Source organism: Pteronotus mesoamericanus, unplaced genomic scaffold (assembly GCF_021234165.1).
Source record: "Pteronotus mesoamericanus isolate MK-2021 breed Mesoamerican mustached bat unplaced genomic scaffold, CSHL_Meso_final scaffold_12, whole genome shotgun sequence".
Taxonomy (NCBI): domain Eukaryota; kingdom Metazoa; phylum Chordata; class Mammalia; order Chiroptera; family Mormoopidae; genus Pteronotus; species Pteronotus mesoamericanus.
In genome coordinates, this window is record NW_026555303.1 from 10,802,640 (window position 1) to 10,822,808 (window position 20,169).

General features: G+C 41.3%; 1 pseudogene; it reads right to left on the reverse strand.

Moving 5' to 3' along the window:
- Positions 1-4,515: 4,515 nt before the first annotated feature.
- On the reverse strand, positions 4,516-6,468 carry LOC129082177 (UV excision repair protein RAD23 homolog B-like; annotated as a pseudogene).
- Positions 6,469-20,169: the final 13,701 nt, after the last annotated feature.

Here is a 20,169-nt window from a genome sequence, read left to right on the forward strand (position 1 = left end):
GACTTCTCATAAGCACCAGAATGGGTGCATAATGATGCTGTCCTGTCAATGTCAACACTTGAGGAATGCATTTTGTGTACAATTTTCTAATGATGCTCCAGGGACTTTCTATACCATTAGGTCTTTGTTACCTTCTAATATAATTCCTGAGTTAGGACATGTGTCAGCACCCTCACAAAGAATTTTTAGAATTGATTTCCATGTGCTAGGCTGCTTGGTGGACAATTTAATATTTAAGAAGATTCTTGTCAATTAATTTCAACAACTTTCTATTTTTTATGTGTCACTACCAGGCGAAACTTGAGACTTGCACATTGCTGAGGGTGTGGTGGAAATGAAGAGGCAGTGATCCCAAACTTAGACTTGTATCCTTACCTTGGTGCCTACTTACTTTTTAAGCTTTCTCTTTCCTCATTTTCTTCACCAGTGTTCCTTCAATAATAGATCTTCATACTTATTGTTTTCCTTTGATCTGTTGTTGAAACTCTTTCTTCTTATTACTTGAAAATACCCTCATTCTCTGAGCTAGCTTCACAATCCCAATTAAAATGTCACTTCTTCAAGAGTGCCTTTCTTTTTATCTTTATTTATTTTTTTATGTTATTAAGATTTTTCTTTTCTGGGCTTTCTATTCTGTTCCTCTGGTCTATGGGTCTGTTCTTGTGCCAGTACCAGAAATAAGCCCAGGGCTCTATGGACATCTAATATTTGACAAAGGGGGCAGAAGCATAAAATGGAGCAGTAATAGCCTCTTCAACAAATGGTGTTGGGAGAGCTGGACGGCTACATGCAAAACATTGAAATTGGATCATCTGCTGATACCATACACAAAAATAACCTCAAGATGGATAAAAGACTTAAATATAAGTCACCACACCATCAAAGTCCTAGAGGAGAACATTGGCAGGAAACTCTCAGATATCCCATGCAGCAATTCTTTCACTGATATGTCTCCTAAAGCAAGGGACATAAAGGAAAGAATAAACAAGTGGGACCTCATCAAAATAAGAAGCTTCTGCACGGCAAAAGAAAACATCAGCAAAATGAAAAGGGAGCCAACCTTATGGGAAAATATATTCGCTAATGATACATCAGATAGAGGTTTGATCTCCAAGATATACAAAGAACTCACTCGACTCCACTCCAAGAAGACAAATGATCCAGTCAAAAATGGGCAAAGGACCTGGGCAGATGCTTTGCCAAGGAGGAGATACAGAGGGCCCAGAGGCATTTGAAAGGATGTTCAGCATCACTAGCCATCAGAGAAATGCAGATCAAAACCACCATGAGTTACCACCTCACACCTGTCAGAATGGCCATCATAAACAGATAAAAAAAAACAACAGGTGCTGGTGAGGCTGTGGAGAAAAGGGAACCCTAGTAGACTGTCAGGTGGGAATGCAGACTGGTGCAACCACTGTGGAAGGCGGTGAGGAATTTCCTCAAAAAGCTGAAAATGGAACTGCCTTTTGATCCAGTGATTCCCCTGCTGGGACTATACCCTAAGAACACCAAAACGCCAATACAAAAGAACCTATGCACCCCAGTGTTCATAGCAGCAAAATTGACAATAGCCAAGTGTTGGAAGCAACCTAAGTGTCCATCAGTAGATGATTGGATCAAAAAGTATGGTACATATAGACAATAGAATACTACTCAGCAGAAAGGAAAAAATAACTACTAAACTTCATGACAGCATGGATGGAACTGGAGAATATTATGCTAAGCGAAATAAGCCAGGGGGCGAAAGACAAATACCATATGATCTCACCTGTAAGCGGAACCTAACCAACAATGCAAAGATGCAAGGAAAATATGACCAGCAACACTGAAAGGAAAAGAAATCAACATAGACAAGAGGGAAGGAGGGAGGGGCGGGCAGGGAAAGGAAAGGGAAGGGGAAAGTCAAGGAACATATAGCAAGGACTCATGGACAAAACTAAAGTGGAAGAGCTGAGGGAGGGAAGGAGGGAGGGGGCAAGAGAAAGTGGTGGGGGAGAAGCAGAGACAAATAGATTTAAAAATAAAGAAAGAAAGAAAGAAATGCTTGGAAAAAAAAGATTTTTCTTTTAATATGCCACAAAATATCTTGATTGTATATTTCCAAAAGTACATTTCCAACCCCATCTCCCAACCTTTCCAAAAGATTTCATCAGTGTTTTCAATGCAATACAAAATGCAGGATTATAATTCTGTCTGCCTTCTCTTTTTGAAAGCAATATAATCCTAATGACTTTAATGGTCATATATTCTTATTTAATAAAGAAAAATACCTATTCTATTACTTGCCTTTTAACATTTTTAATGTGTATATTACCATACTGTCTTAACTGTTTAATCTAGTCATATTGCCAATATTTTACTTTATAGCCTCTAGGTTTGAATATTTTACTTCAGTTCATGAAAAATATTAGTTTGCATTTTCTCCTAAAACTCTTTAGATTCTACATATTGATATTTTTTGTTTTGTTTTTGTTTTTTTAAATTAATTAATTTATTTACTTTTTAAATACATTTGTCTCTGCCTTCCCCCCACCTCTTTCCCTTGCTCCCTCCCACCTTCCCTCCCTCAGCTCTTCCCCTTTGGTTTTGTCCATGAGTCCTTGCTATATGTTCCTTGACTTTCCCCTTCCCTTCCCTTTCCCTGCCCCCCCTTTCCTCTTGTCTCTGTTGATTTAACCTAGCCAACAATGCAAAAAAGCAAGGAAAATATGACCAGCAACACTGAAAGGAAAAGAAATCTACATATTGATATTTAACTCACCTGAATATTTCTTGTATAATGTGTGAAGTAGGGGGTCTATATTAGTTTTATTTCAAGTAATAGTGGTCCATTCACCTTATTTGTTGAATAAGCCTATTTTACCTATTGATTTGAAATATCAACTTAATCATATATTACATTGTTAGATATATACATTTGTCTCTAGGAGGCTCATTATATTTCACTTATCTACTTGATTGTTTCTGTGCTGGTGTCATATTGGTTTAATTGCTGAGACTTTATAATGGTTTTAAATTTTTTAATATTTTATAATTGACTTTGACACTTAAAAAATAAAATCAATCTGCATTTGAGAGAGAGAGAGAGAGAGAGAGAGAGAGAGAGAGAGAGAGAGATGGAACTCCTGCCTTTTGAGACAACATGGATGGAACTGGAGAACATTAAGCTAAGTGAAATAAATCAATTGATGAAAGACAAATATCATGTGATCTCACCTACAAGTGGACTCTATTCAACAAAATAAACTAACGAAGAAAATACATTATAGCATGGAAACATGGAGCAGACTGAAAGTGACCAGGGGGGATGGAGAAGAGGACAATGGTAGAAAGAAGGGGAAGGGACCAGACAAAGAACATGTATGAGTGACCCACGGGCATGGACAACAGAGTGGGAATTGACTGTGGGAGTGGGTTTTTGGTGTGCAATGGGTGGAGGGAAGGGGGAAAAAATAGGGACAACTATAATAGAATAAACATGATTTATAAATTAAAAAACTATTTAAAAATTAAAAAAAGAAAAAGAAAAACATTTACAAACATCAGAAACCCAATTTTGAAACATTTGCATTAATTTTAAACTGAATCAGCATTTTATGGGGTTTAAAAAAGGCAGCAGTCTGAACTCACAACTTGCTGACAAGTTTCCGCTGAGGGAAGGGGAGAGAAGGAGAGTGAATGCTGCATTGCTCCTTTGGCCCCAAAGTGCTAATTTCACAAAGGGATACATGAAAACCAAACATGCAATGGTGGTTTTAAAACTTTTACTACAATACAACAAGGAAATAAACAGTAATCAGACACTTATCAATTTCCCTACATAACAAACCAAAAAATGTAAACAGGGAGATACCTCTGCCTATACTTGTAGAGCTTCTCAAATCATGTTAGAAGGGTGTCACATTCAATGATCATGAGATTTGAAAATAGCAGCAATTATTTTCCTTTTAAGAAAAGGTTCCTCTTTTTCCCTTTCCTACCCCAAGTATGGCTTGAAAGAATATGAAAGAATGGGCTTTCTTGACATTAATTTTATACTTATTTGAGGCAACAACAATAACCATCAATGATTCGGCATTTCTGTTTATAGATGTTTCAAATTTTCATAAAGTCATTATCCAGTGTTGCCATAAGATAAAGACTACTGTAGATTCTAGGTAACAGAGATTCCTTCTGAAACCAATGTTAAGTCAAAGAAATATTAGTCAGGGCATTACACTAAATCCCTGGATCTATTACACTAAAAATAATGAAACCTAGGAAGTTACTTACTGTTTTATACAAGATATAAAGACCTGCAAAAGTTGATTTTTGGTTGTCTATTTTACATACTGTGTGGATCTGCAGCATCCACTAACTGAAGCAGACATGCATTGTATTTATCCCTTCCCTATATCTTAGATCCTTCCCTCCCCACCCCCCAACAATCTACTACCTTATACCAAGTATTGTGAATATGAGCCCAAGTCATCGCAGACAATCCAGTGAACAAAGTTAGTGTGAAGTGTGAGATTAAAAAAAAAAAAGTCCTATTTGATCTTCATCGAAGTTTTGTTGTAGAAGTAAATTGGCAGCCAAGTTCTCATTCTTCTCACAAGAAAAATATTCTTGTATCACAAGTCTTTCAGGAAATCCTAATGTCTTTAACCTTTCTATATAGCCTATTTTTCCTGAGGCATAACTTGAATGTAGTTCATATGACTGCTTCCAGCTTCTGCAATTCCTACACTGCCACCTCCTCCACCTCCTCCTTGACCACCAGCTTCTTGAACTGGTTCATTTAACATCTGAATAAAAATGTTCCTGATGTTGGCTAATTTTCTGTAGTAACTGAGGATTTTCTTGACCTATCTGTTGTAACAATGATGGAAGAAGGGAAGGATTCTATTGAATAATTTGTCTCATCTGTTGAAACTGATGCTGATCCATAAAAATTCAAGAGGATGTCCTCCAGAACTTGTTGTATTTGTTGTTGTCATAGTTGCTGCAGATGTAGCCACTGAAGACTGAGGAGCCCCAGTACTAGCCGCTGGCAGGGAGTCAACAACAGCCTGACTTTCTCTGTCTCTGGGAATTCCCATTAAAAGATACTCCACTGCTCTGGCAGGGTTGTTGAAACTGGCTCTCAGGGCAGCAACTACTTGCTCTCAATTCATAGCCCATCGACATAATCTCACCATATTTTCATAAGACTAACCTGTCACCAGTGCACTTGTTGCATCATTAAAAAGGTTTGACCAAGAAGAATCTCCTGAGGTACTGTCAGTTGATGTTGGGCTAGTAGACACTGGTGTTTCTGCTGGCTTTTCTGCAGGGTTCTCCTGTTTTGCTGTACTAGCAGGTGCAGATTCACAAGATGTTGTCATTGATGCTGGAGTGATAGATGCAGGTGTGGGAGTGGAAGCCAAAGCTGGGGCAAGGGTTGGGACCTGAGCCACAGCTGGTCCAGTGAAGGAACTAATCATGGTATTTTCACAGGTGGGCACAGGTAACAAGGTTCTTGGTGATCACAGACAAAAACATTGAACTAAATACACAGAGTTTATAACATAAAGCAAGAGAAAGCAGATTTATTAAGCCACACAGAACATGGGAACAGGCCAGCTCCAAGCAGAGCAGAGCAGAACTGAGCAGAGGCTAACAGGGCCTGACCTCAGTGGCTAGAGAGCTTTTATTCTTTTAAGCCTATCTCTCCTGGCTAGTTTTGGTGAGCTTTTATTGCACATGTACAAGTAGTTATATTATCACATTACTGAACAAGTGGTCTCCCATGGTTTCCTTGATTGACCACCAGGAAGGGGGTCCCACAATGCTAACTTATTATAATATTATTATAATGAAGAAGGGGTCATGTAGCATCTGTGTGGGCGCATTTCTTTTTTTTTTCCTCTTTTTATTTAATTTAATTTAATTTTGTTTATTAGCATCTACACCCACTCACTCTCTCATATAGACAATCATTGCCAAATATTTAATTTGTGACCTGAAAAATATCATATACATAGAAAATGCATGTCATCTTCTGGTTGCATTCCTGATTTACTAGGATTCAGTGCTTTTCCATAAAGCAGAAACTACCAGTCTTAGAACAAGGTCTCCACCCTTTATTGATGTTCTTCATTTTAGCCCTGAGGCACCTCTGGAGTTTCCACCTTCCTGACTATTTCCTGCCTCAGTAGTAATGGCAGGATTTGATTGTTGAGTTGTTGTTGGTGCTGGTATTGTCATTTCTTTGGGTTTTGTCACCATAATCACCACAAAGTTTTTCTCATCAATTTTATATTTGTTGAGAGCAGTATCATAATTGAGGATTTTGCCTGCATAAATTAATTCTTGACCCGCTACAGGAAAGGCATCTTTACCCTTTTCAGACTCAGTCTTGTCTTTCAGTGCTTTCACCATCTTGTGCGGGTGAATGTGGATCTTAAAGGTCTGCTGCTGCAGAGTCTTCAGGGTGACCTGCATGGTGCCGCTGCTCTGCTCCAATGCCAGGCCAGCTCTGGGTGCTGACCTCTGGGTGGGGTCGGTGGCTTGGAAGGACCCCAGAGTCACCCTTACTCCTTGTGTTCTCCGGAGGAAGATGGTGGGGGTGGGGTTTGTCACATTCACCCCACGGATAGGCCTCTCCCCTAGCCCTGGCTTCGGGCTGCATTGCGGTCTCCCTGACTGCAGTCTTTCCTGAAACCTCAGGCCCCTGTGCTTCATCAAGTTCCTGGCACCAGCCACTGACACTGAAGGAGGTTTGAGGAGCCCTTGGAAACAAGCAGGGAATCTGCCAGCTCACCATGAGACATGTCCACCATCATCATGACTTGCTGAAAAACCTAGAGGATGGGGCCTGGAAAATAAAATGTGCAGGCCAAGACTGCCTTTTTTAACCCCACAACTATGTCAGGCCTTGATGAACTGTATATCTCCTTTGTAGCACTTCATTTGAAAGGGCAATTATTCCTTTGACTATATCATTTCACATGGTGAGGAGCAGAGAGTAGCAGAACTTCCCCCAAAGGCAGATATGAGTTGGGCAAAGGGACTTGCTCTTCTGCAGCTTGTGCTATTCATGTGAACTTCTGGAAGATTAATAGGCTATTCAAACCTCAAGTTAAATCTATGACTATCCACAGACTTTGAGGGTCTTTTGAGTGGCTTTAATCTTAATGATACATTGAGGAATATTTGATCCATTTTGTATTAAATTAAAGCAATGATTGTTTGTCAAACACCCATGAAAAGTTCTGTGCTAGGTGCTGTGAAGTAAAAATAAATGTATAAGACATTGTCCGTATCTTATCTGCTGCTTATATAAACTTGTGATCTGGTTAACATGATACAGGATCTTTTGGAGGATCCGAGATGGTGGAGAAGTAAGTGGAAGCTACACTAACCTCTTTCCAGGACCAATCTGGTGTTACAACTAGATTGTAGAGAAACAATCCAGAATAAACAATTGAAAAATATTGGGAGAAAGGTCTTATAATCACAGACACACAGAAAATACAGCTTCACCACAATATGACTGGTAGGGAATGCAGAAGAGATGCAAGAGGGCTGGCTGCGCTCCCACCAGCAGTAGCTAAATTGCCAGAGGAATAATTCAGCAGCCAGGGGATTCCCCCTTAGAAGTGTGGGGACTGAGAAGTGTAGGCTCCCCAGCTTACAGCACCAGAGTCTGAAACAACCCCAGAAACATCCAGTTGTGGAAAGCAGCATAGTTTCTGTCTGTCAGGGACAGATGGCTGGAGTCACAGAGAGCCTTTTAAAGAGCCAATGCATAAAATTTAATTTGCAGCCATTTACCCTGGTCTCTGGCAAAGGTGGTGGCAAAGTAGATTAGAAATGCTTGAGGAGAGACTGGGGATGGTGGCTTTGGGGAGAGAACTGAGAGAGTAGCCGTCAGGATCCTGGTAGTGAGTCATACCCCATACTGAAGAAGCCATCTTGCTCAGGCAGACCACTCCTCTCTGAGTGGCATCAGCCTGAGGGGAAGAAATAGCCCTGCCCCCAAGAATTATTCTGCTCTCTGTGGTGCTTAAGCCTGACTGTTGACTACAGAGTGACTAGATTAACAACTGAAGAAATCAGTCAAAGACTGAGGATCCCTGGTAGTCTCAAACAGGCTGCCTAAGGCCAGATGGGGTCACCATCTGACATCACAAGAGCTGGATCCAGAAAGAAAAAAACAGCGGTATATACAAGATGCTACCGAGATGAATGCCACCATGGTCTTCTTCATGATTTGTGATATTTTCTCTCCTGCAAAGCTTTATAACATTAATTTCTTGTCCTTCAAGTTTGTGCATATTAAATCACTAGATTTTATGATATAGTTTATTTCAAATCTCATATTTTGTTCCTCCCTTCTCTTACTCTATTTTACCTTCTCTTTTCTTCTTCTTATTTTTGTTTTAAATTTTGTCTCTTGCTATGACTTCTTCACATTATACATTCTTAGAATTTCTCCCCTCTCTAACCTCTCTAAACCATTTTTTCTTGTCATTGGTAATCTCACATTCTTTTTCCCACTCTTAAAGTACCCTTATTCTCTGTAAAACTTTTATCAATTTTTGCTCATTGGTTGTGGATAGGTGGTTGTTGTAGCATTTCTTCAATTTTATCTCTAGATCTTCACTATTTAGATATTTAAAATCTTACATTTTACCATTCTCCTCTCCTCCATTTAGCCTTCCTCCTGTCCTTTCTTTACTTTCTCTCAAATTTTAATTTTTCCTTGTTTTTTGCCTGGTTTTTGTTCCTCATTCTTAGTATTTCTTCTCCCTCATTCATCTCAAAATCACTTCTCTCTCTGCTAGACATCTCTTAAGCTTTGCTTTCTTTGTTTTTTCACTCTCATTCCCCTCCACCTATATTAATCTTAGCTCATTTGTTGCTGATAGTGCTGTGGTGGACCTTTTCTCTCCAAATTGGTTACTATTTTTTATTTACTAATTTCTTTTTCTTTCACCCTCTCAGTATGTCTTTTTAAAAATTTGTTTAAGAGGAGACTTCAAGATGGCAGAGGTGTAAGTGGAAGTCACACAGACCTCCTCCCAGGACCAATCTGGAATTACAACTAAATTGTGGAGAAATCAACTGGAGAACTATTGAACAATAACAAGAGAGGTGCCTTAAATTCTCAGACAGACAGAGGAATCGGCTTTGGCACAACCTCACTGGTAAGGAGTGAAGCAGAGGCTTGAGAGGAGGAATAGGCACCCACCTGTGGCAATGCCAGATGGATGCTGAAACAGCCAGTTGGATCCCCCTGAGAAGAGCAGGGTCTAAACCATAAGCAGGGATCTCCAGCCTACAGTACCAGATCCCAAAAAGCACACAAATAACAGTCAGCTGTGAAAACTGGCAGGGTTGCTTTCTGTCAGAAACAGGTGGCTGGAGATGCAAGGAGCCATTTAAGTGGCCAATGCACAAATTTATAGTGGAATGCACAAATTTGTAGTAGCAGCCACTTCCCCTGGGCACTGGTGGAGGCAGTGGCAGAGTGGACTGGAGCCACCTGAGAAGGGACTGGAGAGAGAGGCTTTTGGGAAAGAACTGAGAAGGTGGGTGGCGGGGTCCCAGTGCTGACTCACTTCCCATTCACCAGCTGACATCTAGCTCAGGCAGACCACTCCCCAAAGCAGGAGTACCGTGAAAGGACACAAAGCCATGCTCCCAGGAGGCTTAGCCTGGATCCAGTGTTGCACAGGCCTGGGTGCTAAATACAAAGCAACAGTCACCAATAGTGCATCCCTGCCTAAAGTGGAAACAGAGTGGTCTAGAGATGCTTGAGGAGAGCCTGGTAACAGAGGTGGTGGGGAGAGAACTGAGAGAGTAGCTGGGGGTATCCCAGTGCGGACTCTCCTCCTCCACAGCAGCAGCCATATTTCTCAGGCAGACCATTCCTCCAAGGCAGAGCAGCATGAAGGGACACAATAGCTCAGCCCCCAGAAGCCTCAGATCAACTGGTGTTGGGCAAGCCCAAATGCTGAGTACAGAGCAGCAGTCATAGATGATAAATCCCTGCCTGAAGGGAACTCAGAGTGGACTAAAGATGTTTGAGGAGAGTCTGGCAACCGAGGCATGGGAGAGAGAAATCAAGGAGTAGACAGGGGGAATCTTGGTGCTGACTCCTTCCCCATATGGAGGAAGCCATCTTGCTCAGGCAGACCACTCCCACAAGCAGCAGAGGCGTGAAGAGACACAATAGACCCACGCACAGGAGACTCTGCCTGGTTAGTGTCAACAACTGAGTATAGAGCAGCAGTCACACAGTCACACATAGTAGATCCCTGGCAAAAGGGGATGCAGAGAGGTCTAGAGAATTTTGAGGAAAGTCTAGCAACAGAGATGTTGGGGAGAGAACTGAGGGAGCAGCCAGGGGGGACCCCAGTGCAGACTTCTCTCCCGTACACATCAGCCATTTTGTTCAGGTGGACCACTCCTCCAGGCAACAGCTTAAAAGGAAACATTAGCCCTGCCCACAGGAGGGACTCTGCCCTATCCTGACTGCTGAGGGCAGAGTGACTAGATTAACAGCTGGAGGAGACAGGCACAGACAGTAGATACCTGGACGTATTTTAAAGACTGCCTAAGGTCAGTCAGCGCCAACAGCTGACAGCATCAGAGGTAGATCCAGAAATAAAGAAAAAAGGGGTCTCTTACCATAGAAGTTCACACCACAAAGTAAGGAAGCCAAGAGAGATAAATTTAAGAAGCAAAAGCAAAAAAGGAGAGTCTCACAAAAAATAGGAAGGAAAAAAACTCCACCCACAATCAATGGGAAAAGACAAATCCCCACAAAGAGAATTAAATGAAATAGAGGGAAGTAAACTATCAGATATTGAGTTCAAAACAACAGTTCTAATGAAGCTCAGTGAATTCAGTAAGCTCAAAAAGAATTTCCAAAACCTATAGGGAAAGTATGATGAACTGATGGCAAAGTATATCAGCATGAAAAAAGACATGGAAACTAGCAATAAGAGGCAAGAGAAAATGAAGAATACAATTTCCGAACTAAAGAACACACTAGAAGGAATCAAAAGCAGGCTAGATGAAGCTGAGGACTGAACCAGGGAGTTGGAGGACAAGGTAGAAAAAAGTTCCCAGAAAGAGCAAGGAAATGAAAAAAGACACAAAAAGAATGAAGAGATATTGAGGGAAATGCAGGACAACCTGAAATGTAATAATATCCATATAACAGGTATACCAGAAGGAGAAGAAGAACAACAGATAGAGAATGTGTTTGAAAAAGTCATGATGGAAAACTTCCTTAATTGGAGAAAAGAAAAATTCACACAAGTCAAGGAAGCACAGAGGGTCTCATTCAAGAGGAACCCAATGAGGCCCACTCCAAGACACATCATCATTAAAATGGCAAATATCAAAGACAAATACGGAGTCCCAAAGGCAGCAAGGGAGAAACAGGTAGTAACATACAAGGTAGCCCCAATTGGGCTAGCAGAGGACTTCTCAAGAGAAACAGTACAAACAAGAAAAAAATGGCAAGAAATATTCCAAGAGATGAAAAGAAGGGCCTGCATCCAAGACTATGCTACACAGCAGGGCTCACAATTAAAATGGAAGGCGAAGTAATGAGCTTCCTAGACAAAATAAAGCCACAAGAATCCACCTCCACCCAACCAGCATTACAAGATATGATAAAGGGACAGGTTTAAGAACATAAAGAAGAAGAGTGAGAGATAGTGGTACACAGGTAAAAAGGTAAAAACTGAATAAGTACCTATCAATGATAACTTTAAATGTAAATGGATTAAATGTCCCTATCAAAAGACACAGGATAGCTGAATGGATAAGAAAACATGACTCATTCATATACTGCCTACAAGAGACCCACCTCAGAACAAAGGACCTACACAGACTGAAAGTAAGGGATTGAAAAAAGAAAACTATTCCAAGCAAATGGACAAAGGAAAAAAAAAGCAGGGGTAGCAATACTTATATCAGACAAAATAGATTTCAAAACAAAAACCATAAAAAGAGACCCAGAGAGACATTTCATAACACACAAAGGAAGAATCCATCAAGAATATGTAACCATTTTAAATCTATATACACCCAGCACAGGAGCACCACAATATATAAGAAAAATCTTGGAGAACTTCAAGAAAGATACAGACAGTAACACAGTTAGAGTTGGAGATTTTAACATCCCACTGCCAAGAATGGATGGATCTTCAAATCAAAACATCAACAAGGAATTGATTTTAGTGTATATGCTCATCAGGAACTTAACGATGCAATAGATCAAATGGTGGTAACAGTCATATATAGAACATTTCATCCCAAAGAAGCAAAATACACATTTTTTTCAAGTGCACTCGAAAAATTTTCAAAGAGAAATCTCATGATAGGAAACAAAACAAACCTCAACAAATTCAGGAAAATTGAAATCATAACAAGCATATTCTTGGAACACAAGGCCTAGAAACTAGAAACCAACTTCAAGGAAAAAGCTTAAAAACATTCAAACTCATGTAGACTGAATAGTACACTATTAAAAAATTAATGGGACAGAGAAAAGATGGCGGAGGAGTGAATGGGAGTCACGCTGTCCTCCTCCCAAAACCAAACTGGAATTGCAACTAAATAATGGAGTAATCATCTGAAAAGCAGTGGAGCAATAGTGGGAGAGGAGCCTTGGTGCCGCGGACAGTGGATACGACTCTCACACATCCCAACGGGTGAGAATTGGGGTGGAGGCTCCAGAGGGTGGGCTGGGTGCCCACGGGCACTGGCACCAGAGGGACATTGAAACAGCCAGTTAACTCCACCTGAGAAGAACGGGGTCTGAATCATAAACAGGAACCCCTAAACTACAGCAGCTAAAGCCAAGAAAATACAGACAAACCGCAACCCAAAAAGCTTAGGGGCGCTCTCTGCCAGAGACAGGTGGCTGGGGATGCAAAAAGACATTTAAAGGGCAAACGCAAAAGTTGCAGTGGCAGCCACCCTCCTTGATTTCTGGGTAGAGGGGGCAGTAGGGTGGACTGGTGCCTTGGAAAAGAATGGTGAGGAAAACTTTGTGAAGAGAACTGACACTGCTGCCAGTGGAGCCCGGGTGATAACGCACTTCCCACTCTGCACTACCATCTCACTCAGGCATAAGGGAATCAATTAACCTGCCTTTTGTGCGCTCCGCACACAGCTTGTACACCTGTGAGCTGCAGGGCTGAGTGCACACTGGCTGGGAGAGCCTTGAGGAGAGACTGGAGACGGAGGCGTTGGGGAAAGAACGGGAGGAGGAACCGGGGAGTCCCGACTCCCTCCCCGTTCGGTAGTCTCCATTGTGGGCTGGAAAGGCGCGACCCCAAAGAGGCAGAAGTGGGGCGCGCATGAACCAGACTGCCTGCGATTGAAACGCAGTCTGCACATGGGTTGGATCCTTGGCCTAAGGGGTCACAGAACTGCCCAGAGGCCCCTGAGGGGAAAATAGAAACGGAGGCATTGGGGAAAGAACAGGAGGAGGAACCAGGGAGTCCCGACTCCTTCTCCTTGCCGTAGTTTCCATAGCTTGGGAATAGGTCACACCCCCAAAGAACCAAAAGCTGAAAAGCAAACACAGACACCCCCAAAACACCCAGAGCAGACACGCACACTTGCGCCGAGTGACCAGCGAGGGTTGGCGAGCCTGTGTGTGACCCACGCGGGTTCGCAAAACGCTTGCACCTGCCGGCAAGGCCTCACACAGACTGGCACCCATACGGCCTGCGAGGGAGTGCACAGAGGGGCTGGGTAGGAGTATATTGACCCACCCGCTGCGATTGTGGAGCGGCCCACAAAATAAGTAGAGCTGCCCAGAGTCCCTGGAGGAGAGACCAGAGACAGGATTAACCGGAGAGTCCTAGAGCTGATTTCCTCCCATTTCCGTAGTCCCCATTTGGCAAGGGCAAGCAACGCACCCAAAGAGCCAAAAGCGGGGAAAATACACAGTAGAAGACCCTAAACTGACCAGTGCCTTGAAGCTCGCGTGCCAGGGGGGCATGATGAGTATGGGAGGTCGCGAATAAGCCCCCTGGACTGGGGCAAGCACTTGCGAGCCCAGGCAGGTGGGGGACCCTGCCGCGCTGGGAACGCACTCAAGGAGCCCGCGTAAGAGCGCAGAGAGATCCCAAAAAATAGCCCAGCCCTGATCGAAGGGGTCACAGAGCTGCTCCAAGCAGGAGTCAGACACAGGCATTAGAGTCCTGAAAGGTTCAAACAAACAACCTAAGGCCCTATAGGGTCAACAACTGACATCATCAGAGGCAAGCCCAGATAGAAAAGTAAAGGACAAAAATACTTAACAGACTCTCACAAAAATGGGAAGAAAAAGAAGTTCCCCTCAAATGAGTGGAAAAGAGGACTCCCCACAGAGAGAGCTAAATGAAATAGAGGCAAGGGAACTATCAGATACTGAATTCAAAACAATGGTTGTAAGGAAGCTCAATGAGCTCAGCCAGCTCAAAGAGAACTATGAGAAACTGCAGAGAAACTATCAGGATCTTACAGCAAACTATATCAGCCTGGAAAAGGACATAGAAACTATCAAGAAGACACAGAAGGATATGAAGAATACCATTTCTGAATTGAAGAACACAGTAGAAGGAATCCAAAGCAGGCTAGATGAAGCCGAGGATTGAATCAGTGAGATGGAGGACAAGGTAGAAAAAAGCTCTCAGAAAGAACAAGAAATGGAAAAAGGGCTCAAAAAGAATGAAGAGGCCTTTAGGGAAATGGAGGACAACCTGAAAAGCAATAATATCCGTATAATAGGGATACCAGAAGGAGAAGAAGAGGAGCAAGGAATAGAGAACCTCCTCGAAAAAGTAATGATGGAAAATTTCTCTAATTTGAGGAGAGAAAGGCTGTCATAGATCAAGGAGGCACAGAGGACCCCACTCAAGAGGGACTCATGGAGGTCCACTCCAAGACACATCATCGTTAAAATGGCAAATGTCAAAGATAAAGAGAGAATCCTCAAGGCAACAAGGGAGAAGGAGAAAGTAACATACAAGGGGGCCCCGATACACCTAGGAGCTGACTTCTCAACAGAAACACTACAAGCCAGAAGGGAATGGCAACAAATATTCCAAGCCAAGAAAAGCAAGGGCCTACAGCCAAGGATGCTCTACCCAGCTAGGCTCTCCATTAAAATAGAAGGAGAAATACGGAGTTTCACAGACAAAAGAAGGCTAATAGAATACATGCCTACCAAACCAGCACTCCAAGATATGCTAAGGGGACTGGTTTAAAAAGATGAAGGAAAAGAATGAGACAGAGAGGAACACAGGTACAAAGAGAAAAGAAGAGTAAGTTTCTATCAGTAATATCTCTCAATGTGAATGGACTAAATGCCCTAATCAAAAGACACAGGGTAGCTGAATGGATAAGGAAACATGACCCACACATACGCTGCCTACAAGAGACCCACCTCAGAGCAAGAGACCTACACAGATTGAAATTAAAGGGATGGAAAATAATACTCCAAGCAATTGGGCAACAGAAAAAGGCTGGCGTTGCCATACTTGTATCAGAAAAAGTAGATTTCAAAACAAAGGCCATAAAGAGAGACCCAGAGGGGCACTTTATCATACTTAAAGGAAGAATCTGTCAAGAAGACATCAACATTGTAAACTTATATGCTCCCAATATAGGAGTCCCCAAGTTTATAAGGAAATTGTTGGATGACTTCAAAAAAGATATAGACAGCAACACACTGATAGAAGGCTATTTCAACACCCCGCTGTCAAAAATGGACAGATCTTCCAAACAAAACATTAATAAACATATCGTGGCGCTGAATGGCACACTGAATCAAGGACACTTAATTGACATATATAGAACCTTACATCCCAAAGAAGAAAAATACACATTCTTTTCAAATGCTCATGGCAGTTTTTCAAAGATAGACCACATGATAGGACACAAAGCAAACATCAGCAAATAAAGGAAAATTGAAATAATACCAAACTTTTCTCAGACCACAAGGCCTTGAAACTCCAAATCAACCTCAAAGAGAAACTTTAAAAACTTGCAAACTCATGGAGACTGAACAGTACAGTATTAAACAATGAATGGGTCAATAATGAGATAAGAGAAGAAATCAAAAAAATTCTGGAAACAAATGAAAATGAACAGACAACTGTCCAAAACCTATGGGACACAGCAAAGGCGGTCCTGAGAGGGAAGTTCATAGCAATACAGGCTTACCTTAAAAAGATAGAAACATTTCAAATAAAAGACCTAACACTACAACTTGAAGAACTGGAGAAACAACAACAAATAAATCCCAGAGCAAGTAGAAGGAAGGAAATAGTCAAGACTAGAGCAAAACTGAATGACATAGAGACGAAAAGAACAATTCAGAGGATCAACCAATCCAGAAGCTGGTTGTTTGAAAAGATAAATAAAATTGACAAGCCTATAAACAGACTCATCAAGAAAAAAAGGGAGAGGACCCAAATTAATAATATCAGAAATGAAAGAGGAGAAATAACAACTGATACCACAGAAATACAAATGATCATCAGAAACTATTATGAACAAATATATGCCAAGAAATCTGAAAATCTTGATGAAATGGACAAATTTTTAGAAAAGTATTATCTTCCAGCACTGAAGGAGGAAGAAACAGAAAGCTTGAATAGACCGATAACAGCTGGGGAAATTGAAGCAGTAATCAAGAAACTCCCAGCACACAAAAGCCCAGGGCCAGACGGTTTCCCAGGAGAATTTTACAAAACATTTAAGGAAGAGCTAACCCCTATCCTTCTTATACAATTACAAAAAATCCAAGAGGAGGGAAGACTCCCAGACTCTTTCTATGAGGCCAGCATCACCCTGATCCCAAAACCAGATAAAGACCCTACAAAGAAAGAAAACTACAGGCTAATTTCGCTGATGAACATAGATGCTAAAATCCTCAAAAAATATTGGCAAACCGCATCCAGCAACAGATTCAAAAGATTATCCACCACGAACAGGTGGGTTTAATCCCAGTCATGCAGGGATGGTTCAATATACTCAAATGAGTAAACGTGATACATCACATAAATAAAAGAAAAGACAAAAACCACATGATCATCTCTATAGATGCAGCAAAAGTATTTGATAAGGTACAGCACCCATTTATGATCAAAACACTCAGCAAAATGGGAATAAATGGGGCATTCCTAAACGTAATAAATGCCATATATGAAAAACCTACAGCCAATATCATACTCAGCGGGCAAAAACTGAAAGCTTTCCCACTAAGATCAGGAACATGACAAGGATATCCGCTCTCACCGCTTCTTTTCAACAGCGTACTGGAAGTCCCAGCCACAGTGGTCAGACAAGAGAAAGAGATAAAAGGCATCCAAATAGGAAAGGAGGAAGTAAAACTATCATTGTTTGCAGATGACATGATAGTGTACATAGAGAACCCTGTAGACTCAACCAAAAAACTCCTCAACCTAATAAGTGAATTTGGCAAAAGAGCAGGATACGAAGTCAACATTCAGCAATGAAAGGCATTTTTGTACACCAGCAATGCAATAAAAGAAGAAGAAACCAGAAAAAAAAAATACCATTCGATATAGCAAGGAAAAAGATAAAAGTACCTAGGCATAAATTTAACCAAAGATACAAAAGACCTGTATGCAGAAAACTATACAACATTGAAAAAATAAATTAAGGAAGACACAAATAAATGGAAGCATATACCGTACTCATGGATTGGAAGAATTAACATCATCAAAATGTCCATACTACCCAGAGCAATTTAGAGATTCAAAGCAATCCCTATTAAGATACCAATGACGTAATTCACAGAAATAGAACAGACATTTCAAAAATTTATGTGGAACCATAAACGACCCCGAGTAGCCGCAGCAATTTTGAGAAAGAAACACAAAGTAGGAGGGATCGCAATACCGAACATCAAACTCTTCTACAAAGCCACCATACTCAAAACAGTCTGGTACTGGCACAAGAACAGACCCATTGAGCAGTGGAACAGAATAAAAACCCCAGAAATAAGCCCAGGTCTCTATGGACATCTAATATTCGACAAAGGGGGTGGAAGCATAAATTGGAGCAATAACAGCCTCTTTAACAAATGGTGTTGGGAGAGCTGGACGGCTGCATGCAAAACATTGAAATTGGATCATCAGCTGACACCATACAAAAATAAAATCAAGATGGATAAAAGACTTAAATATAAGTCACAACACCATCAAAGTCCTAGAGGAGAACATTGGCAGGAAACTCTCAAATATCCCACACAGCAATTTTTTCACTGATATGTCTCCTAAAGCAAGGGACATAAAGGAAAGAATAAACTAGTTGGACCTCATAAAAATAAGAAGCGTCTGCACAGCGAAAGAAAACATCAGCAAAATGAAAAGGGAGCCAACCGTTGGGAAAATATATTTGCTAATGATACATCAGATAGAGGTTTGATCTCCAAGATATACAAAGAACTCACTCGACTCCACTCCAAGAGGACAAACGATCCAATCAAAAAATGGGCAAAGGACCTGGGTAGATGCTTTTCTAAGGAAGATGTACAGAGGGCCCAGAGGCATTTGAAAGGGTGCTCAGCATCACTAGCCATCAGAGAAATGCAGATGAAAACCACCATGAGGTACCACCTCACACCAGTCAGAATGGCCATCATAAACAGATCAACACACAACAGGTGCTGGCGAGGCTGTGGAGAAAAGGGAACCCTAGTCCACTGTTGGTGGGAATTCACACTGTTGCAGCCACAATGGAAAGCAGTGTGGAATTTCCTCAGAAAGCTGAAAATGGAACTGCCTTTTGATCCAGTGATTCCCCTGCTGGGACTATACCCTGAGAACACCAAAATGCCAATACAAAAGTACCTATGCACCCTAATGTTCATAGCAGCACAATTTACCATAGCCAAGTGTTGGAAGCAACCTAAATGCCCATCAGTAGATGATTGGATCAAAAAATTACGGTACATATACACAATGCAATACTACACAGCAGAAACGAAAAAAGAACTACTAAACTTCGCGACAGCAGGGATGGAACTGGAGAGCATCATGCTAAGCGGAATAAGCCAGGGGGCGAAAGACAAATACCATATGATCTCACCTATAAGTGGAACCTAACCAACAATGCAAAGATGCAAGGAAAATATGACCAGCAGCACTGAAAGGAATAGAAATCAACAGAGACAAGAGGGAAGGGTGGGCAGGGAAAGGAAAGGGAAGGGAAGGGGAAGGTCAAGGAACATATAGCAAGGACTCATGGACAAAACCAAAGGGGAAGAGTTGAGGGAGGGAAGGTGGGAGGGGGCAAGGGAAAGAGGTCGGGGGGAGGCAGAGACAAATGTATTTAAAAAGTAAATAAATTTTAAAAAAATTAAAAAACTTAAAAAAAATAAAAAATGAATGGGTCAATAATGAGATTAAAGAAGAAATCAAAAAATTTCTGGAAACAAAAGAAAATGAATTCAAAATTGTCCAAAACCTATGGTACATGGTGAATGCAGTCCTGAGAAGGAAGTTCATAGCAATACAAGCCTACCTCAAGAAGATAGAAATGTTTCAAATAAATGAACTACTTCTCCATCTTCCAGAACTGGATAAACAACAACAAACAAAGCCCAGAGCAAGTAGAAGATAGGAATAAATCAAGACCAGAGCAGGACTGAATGACATAGAGACTGACAGAACAATTCAAAGGATCAACCAATTTGGGAGCTGGTTCTTTGAAAAGATAAACAAAATTGACAAGTCTTTAAGCAGACTCATCAAGAAAAAAAAGGGAGAGGACACAAATACATAATATCAGAAGTGATAGAGGAGAAATAACAACAGATAACACAGAAATACAAAGGATTTTAAGAAATTACTATGAACAATTATATGCCAAAAATTTTGAAAACCTCAATGAAATGGACACATTTCTAATAAAGTATAACCTTCTGACATTGAATGAAGAAGCAGAAAGCCTGAACAGATCGATAACAGCTGCGGAAATTGAAGCAGTAATCAACTAACTCTTGGCACACAAAAACCCTGGAGTGGACACTTTCACAGGAGAATTTTACAAAACACTTAAGGAAGAGCTAAGCCCTGTCTTTCTCAGACTATTCAAAAAATCCAAATAGAGGGAAGACCCCCAGACTCTTCTTATGAGGCCAGCATCATCCTT